Genomic DNA, 6,956 nt, shown 5'->3' with positions numbered 1-6,956 from the left:
GAGCTCTTGGTACACAACGTACTCCAGAGGCTCTTCCATGGCAAATGTACGACGGGTCAGGCTGGCTAGGATGGCCACAAACGTCCTTGGTCTGCAGTAGTGGTCTCATTGTGGACAATGGGGCATGTCATCTTGAGGTGGTTGTGGTCGTGATGTGCCGTGCTGGGCAATCACTACCTTTATAGAAAGGAAAACGAAGTCTTCTCTCGCAAGATTGTGAGAAAGGACAAAATGGTCGTGGGTCACTCGTGTGTGACCATAGGGCTAGTCTGATAGGTTGGGCACCGCTTTGCCGAAAGGTGTTGGCGAACACTATTCGGCTACTGGTTAGGATAGACTTGACTGGTGGTTATGGAACTGGCTTGATGGGTGGTCATCTAGGGCTTATTGACCCGACTAAGATAAGATTAGCCAACGGTCAACCTGGCTCTAATACCAAGTTTGTGGGGACCGGATTTTTGGGGATTTTAATTTCCCTTCAAATGGCCCTTAAATATACCAGCCCCAGGAATACTATTAGCTGGCACACCTTTCCTTGATACAAATTTCCAAGAAAAAATACAAGTTGAGGTACAAGACCAAGGTGGTGTAATGAGTACATCAAAAGGGTTTCTAGTGGTTGATGCCGGAAGCGGTTGAGGGATCTCCCACGTCTATGGGACTCCATTTCCCACAGGAAGAGCTGACCAGGTTAATTCCTATCTCACGCGACTGCTGTCCTCCATGCCTATGCTCCAAGCTTATCGTCAAGCTTATCCTCTCCAAGCTTCCAATCTGGCCAAGACAATAGCCATGGACAAGCCAGTGAGTACTTTGAATGTACTCGCAACCACCAAGGAACAAACATATAATTGCAGGGTTGACTATACACTTATAATGATGCCATAAAAAAATTTCAACCGAAAAATACTACTCAAGTATTAGTAGTGAAATTATAATCATACTAAAATTTAATAAGCAATCAATACGGGAAACAATAACAGATGGATTATAAAACATGCCACAGTCGGGCGTCTGAGCGACACCACATAAAGGGCTTATATGAGATAATGAACATGCCATAGTCGGGCGTCTCAGCGACACCACATAAAGGGCTTATATGAAATAATAATCATGCCACAGTCGGGCATCTCAGCGACACCACATAAAGGGCTTATATGAAATAATAAACATGCCACAGTCGGGCGTCACAGCGACACCACATAAAGGGCTTATATGAAATAATAAACAATATCCAGGAGGTAGTACCATCCAAGGGATATTCAACAATCAAAATCATATGGGTTAGTCCATAGAAATAATGTTTATAACCAACCACCGTATTTCCAGATTAGTCTCATACTCCTTTAACTACCTCCGAAGACCGACACTTGACTAGTCAACCAACGTCCTTGACCGCGGCACGGCTACTCGAATAGTTTTGACTCTGCAGAGGGTGTACTCTTTACCCATAGTTCACGGTTTTCGATAGTCATCATGACTAATCCCGCGTACGGCAATTTAGAAGCGGACACTCAGAACCAGCACACACCCATTTTACATCCGCGAAGCCCGACCTCACCCGGACTACGCTGCCAAGGCAAAACCATAAGACGAGGAGGCTCCGACCTCGACTAGCATGGGATTAAAAATAATTTATACCCAACACTAACGGGTAGTGCCCTCCCTTCCGGTCCCAGACCAGAAATACCCATGCCCCCCTGACCGTATGACTGGATTTGGTCCACGACCGTGGATACCTTCATCGCGGCCCCTCTACTGGTGTGTGACTGATAATAGGTCTGCAACTAACTATACCAAATCCATTATCCAGGAAGCTATGGTAGCACACAAATAAGGACACATACTGACAAGACTCAATCTATGGTCGACTTGGGAGGTTTAGGTATTACCTGCATGATTAGCACCAACAATTTGTAGACAGATTCACTACCCGCCCTAACATGCCTTGCTGACCACTCTCGTCCACGAGATGTCAGTCCCACGGTCGTGTCTCCACAAGACATCGACTTTTAGCAAATCCCATCAGGTAGACATGTAGGGTAGGAAGGCGTGACCATTGTCCGTGCATCGCAATGTAACAGTCTTTGCTCATAAATCATGAAACCACATGCATAGTTGTCACATGAAATAACACCACATATATAACATAACCCTATGTTATTCTTACCAATAAAACCACACATAACCAAAATAAATGTAGGTTCAGGATGCTTGCCTTCAAAGTGTAGAGAAGTAGGGTTTCACCACACAACTTTTGCAAGTTTTGACTCCTCTCTTCAAAGCCTATTTAAAAATATACTAATTAACATACAATATAAAAACAACACAGGAAGTTGTCTTATAAAATTTTCAAATAAATATTAAAATAAACTAGACATAATTTGTAAGAGGTGAAAAAAAGAATCAACTCATTTGGAGTTTTATTTCAGAAGTTATAGCTAGTCAAAGTGTGGTCAAAAATCTATTTGAAAAACAAACAGAAAAGAAAACGTTTGAGTTAGAAATACGCAAACGCAAAGGGCAAGGCGTACTTGACCGAAGGCGCCTTCACTTGCGCGGGCTCTGGCTGGGGATGAGACGTAGATGCACGGGGCCCACACACAGGTTTGACCGAGGTCGTCTTCCTCCTCTAGCCGAAGGGAGGAGGGACCTCCTGTCACGCCCAAGATGTGACCCTATCCTCAATTTGACACGAAGGCCTCGTCAGGGATAGAAGCGCATCTCGTCGTGTCGCAAGAATGGATATCATTACAAGTACATGTACTGAAAAGAAGAGATATATAAAGAGAGTTGGCTTACACTCGCCACAAGCTACATCAGAGTCACAGCACTACATTACATAATCATCAAGAGTAAGAGCAGGGTCCGACTACGGACGAAAACAAACGACAAAAGAAGAACGACGTCCATCCTTGCTATCCCAGGCTGCCGTCCTAGAACCCATCCTAGATCGAAGAAGAAGAAGAAGAAGAAGAAGAAGCAACTCCAAATGATCAATCAACGCGCTCGCGTCAAATAACCTTTACCTTTACCTGCAATTGGTGTTGTAGTAATCTGTGAGCCACAGGGGACTCTGCAATCTCATTTCCAAATGTATCAAGACTAGCAAAACTTAATGGGTAAGGTATGGTTAAGTGGTGAGGCTGCAGCCGCGACTAAGCATTTATTTGGTGGCTAAACTTACGAGTACAAGAATAAGAGGGGGAAGATCTACGCATAACGGACGTGAACTACTGATGATCAAATGAATGATCCTGAACACCTACCTACGTCAGACATAACCCCACCGTGTCCTCGATCGGAGAAGGAACTCACGAAAGAGACAGTCATGGTTACGCACACAGTTGGCAAGTTTTAATGAAATTAACTTCAAGTTATCTAGAACCGGTGTTAAACAAAGTTTCCACGTTGCCACATAAGCGCGGGCACGGCTTTCCGAAAGATTTAACCCTGCAGGGGTGCTCCAACTAGTCCATCACAAATTACCACAAGCCGCATAGAAATCCTCAATCACAAAGCTCGCGATCTCGTCGGATTCCCTAGTGGAAAACCTCAACTCTGAGATTACCCAAAGCATCACCGGAATCCCCATGCACAAGATATCTCGTCAAAGGTAAAACTAACCCAGCAAGGCCGCCCGACGTGTCGACGATCCCGATAGGAGTCGTGTACCTCGTTCTCAGGACATGACGGATGGGTCACACTAGGAGATACCAAACCTCGGGTTGCCCCGCGGTGGCCCCGTAGTCTGCCAATTTGGACCAACACTCATGAGGAGCACTGGCCCGGGGGTTGATTAAAATCCTCGGGTTAATTACTCCCTATGCAGTTCATTAGTTATTAGGCAAATGTAGTACCAAAGTTGGGCCTTGCCAGACCAGTCTTAATCTAAAACGAATTATCAAGGGGGTCCCCATAACAACCCCGATCGTGTTAGGAGCGCTCATTTATGGAACATAACACCGGTAGCCAAAAACTAAGGGGGAAAAGGTGGAACAAAACACCAGGCTAGAAAGGCCGAGCCTTCCAACTTTTACCAAGTATATGGGTGCATTAAATTAAATAACATTTAATATGGTGATATAACAAGGAACCCATGCTTTCGCATGGAAGCATCTGCACCTGCAACTAGCAACGCTAACAATAGGGTTAAGCAAGCAGTAACATAGCCAATCAGTGGTTTGCTAGGTCAAAGAGGTTGAAGGTAATCATGGCATTGTTGAGAGGCTGATATTTAACATGTGGTAGGCAACGAGACATAATCGATAGAAGCGATAAAACTAGCATGGCAATGATAGTAATGGTATCTGGGGAAATGATCATCTTGCCTGAGATCCCGCTTGGAAGAAGAATGCCTCTGTGAAGCAAACGAACTGACGTAGTCGAACGGGTCCTCACAATCCGGCACGCTGCGGAACTCTATCGAGACGAAGCAAACCGGAAACAAAAATCAACAAACGAAATTCACCACACGATGCACAACACAAATGATGCATGAGCAGCTGGATACATGCAAGTCACGGCATGACAATTCACACAATCAAACACTACACATTAAGTGAAGTTCAATATGCAACGAGTTGCATATTGACGAAACTCCACGTTAATTATTTAGTTCTATCCCGTTTCGGTACACGGCAAGATTAAATGTGGTTAAACATGGCAAGAGGTGAAGCACAAATTAAACTACCTATCTAGGCATTTTAAATGAGGCCGGAAACGACATATAGCATCTCCGAAATGACCCCACGTGTTAAAACTTAATTCTGACCAGATTTGTCCTAATCATATCTTAGGTTTGTTAAACGGAAAAACAAAGTGGTTCACATGATTCTACTCGTCGTTCTGCTCCATTTACATATATGGCACATCTCCAACGGAGCTACGGACACATAGTTACGACCTAAACCGTTTTCAACACGTCGACACGCAAACCGAAGCAAACAGCACACTAAACAGTTCTAATTATGCATGAGAGTTGGAAATTGTTAAACTACGCGAAATTCTAGTCAAGTTACATATTTAAATCACTCCGATCCGGTGCACGGTTAAGAAACTACGAGCGTTTGAAAAACAATGCTTTTTCTGAAAAAATAAAGAAAAATTGCACGTGCTAAAAAAACCACTAGGCCGAATCTATACAAAAGGCCCATGTACTTGGGTGTGTGGCTGTGCAAAACAAATAAAGTCACCCCGTAATTTGGCTCCACTAGGAGTCGAACCCAGGAACTGCTGGTTGCAATCCGACCGCACCAACCAGTCGGGCTACGAAGTGCTTGTGACAATAAACGGTTTTTGCTGCAGATAAGCTTTACCTTGTCGATGCCTGAACCGGAATCGGGATACAGAGATATTTCTTCTGTTCCCCTGGCTGAGAACGCAGGTTGCAGGGCGGCGGCGTGGCTTGCTGCAGGCGGCTCTCCGGTGCAGATCCTAGGGGGGGAGCGATGGGGCGACCAAGCAGCGGATCTGGGCGAGGGGATCCCATTCCCACCAACAGACGAGGCCCCGGGCAAGGTTGGGCATAGGGGAGGCATCGCTGAGCTCGGGACGCCATGGCTCCTTCTGCAGAGAGAAATAAAAACGAGGAAGAGAGAGATTTGAGAGAGGGACGATGTGAAACACAAGGAGGAGGAGAGAGCGGAAGAGGAAGGAGAGGGAGCGAGGGGTCTGGCCTGGGACGCGGCGAGGAGTTCCTGCTGTAGGTGGTCACTGGTGTCGAGTGCTCCGGCGAGGGGGCATCCACCTCTGGGCACGAGGTGCAGGAGCTACCTCGGGGGGGGGGGGGGGGGGGCTGGCTGCGGGGCGATGGGCAGCTGGTCGGGAGCGGGACTCCGACGGCTGCTGTGTACCTGATGGCTAGCTCGCGAGGTCGCCGACAGGGTCGCGCTGGAGGCCGGGGTAGCAGGGTGCAGCGGGAGCTGCTGCCGTTGGTCGCCGGCTCGGGTAGAGGAGCTTGCCTGCACGCGCTTGGGGAGAAATAGAGGAGGTCGTGGGACTCGATCTCATCGTGGTCGTCCATGGAACCAGGGAGATGGATGCCTCGATCCATCCGGGATCGAGCAGGAGGCCAGAGACCGCGGGGATTGGTCGGGCACGGATACAAAGAAGGTGGGTGGCGGCGCTAGGAGGATTGGATGGGACAGACCGCTAGGTTCTAGGGTTGGATGCTTAAATAATTAAGTGGGCTAAGCTTAGGTCTATCTCAACCCTCTGATTTAGAGCGGATGGTCGAGATATCTAGGTTAGGGAGTCCAGTGGACAAACCGATGACTGTTTGCGGTCGAACGGGGTTGATCCGGACCCAACGGTCACGACCAACCGGTTCGGGCTTCGGGAGATTTTCGGACTAGGCTGCGCGTAAGGTCGGTGCACTGTGCAGAGGGGCTAGGCGGAGATGAGAGGGAAAACGGGCGGCCCGACAACGCGATTTGATACACCGACAAATGTCCGACGGTAGACCGAATACGGTGCCGCTACGGTCGACCGTTCGGGTACCAAACGGACTCCGATCGCGACGAAACTTGACACGCAACCTAGCTATAACTACTTACGACCGCATGCCAAGTTTCACCGCGATCAGAGAAAGTTTAACGCACACTTTTAAAAACAATGATTTTGACGATGTCGCGGGCGCGTGCGTGTGTGGTCGGGCTCGGAACGGGCAACGACGAGAACCGGCAACTAACAACGGATGCAATTTTTGAAAACTGGCGGCAACGGAGATGCCGATGCAATGCAGATGATGCGATGATGATGCCACAAATAAAATAAGCCACCCGACGAAAATGGAAAGAGAGGGGAATCTTCTAGAACGTTGGCATCAGGCTGTCACACCTCCGGCGAGGCTTGCCGGCGACAGGGACGTCCATTCGAGGAACCGAAGGCATCAGCATGCTCAGGGGATCGATGCGCATCCATTCCAGGGTCTTGGAGCTGTGGCGGATGCCGGG

General features: G+C 47.9%; 1 long non-coding RNA gene across 1 annotated transcript; it reads right to left on the bottom strand.

The window, feature by feature from the left end:
• Nucleotides 1-516: 516 nt before the first annotated feature.
• Nucleotides 517-2,212, bottom strand: LOC123408003. Its single transcript, XR_006612703.1, has 2 exons — nt 1,893-2,212; nt 517-774 (listed from the first exon to the last, which is right to left on the bottom strand). It is a non-coding gene; the product is annotated as an uncharacterized LOC123408003 (long non-coding RNA).
• Between the last annotated feature and the right edge of the window lie 4,744 nt (nt 2,213-6,956).

The sequence above is a fragment of the Hordeum vulgare genome, chromosome 7H (assembly GCF_904849725.1).
Source record: "Hordeum vulgare subsp. vulgare chromosome 7H, MorexV3_pseudomolecules_assembly, whole genome shotgun sequence".
In the NCBI taxonomy this organism is placed as follows: Eukaryota; Viridiplantae; Streptophyta; class Magnoliopsida; order Poales; family Poaceae; genus Hordeum; species Hordeum vulgare.
The sequence above is the reverse complement of the archived record's forward strand: the minus strand, read 5'-3'. Positions and strand labels throughout refer to the sequence as shown.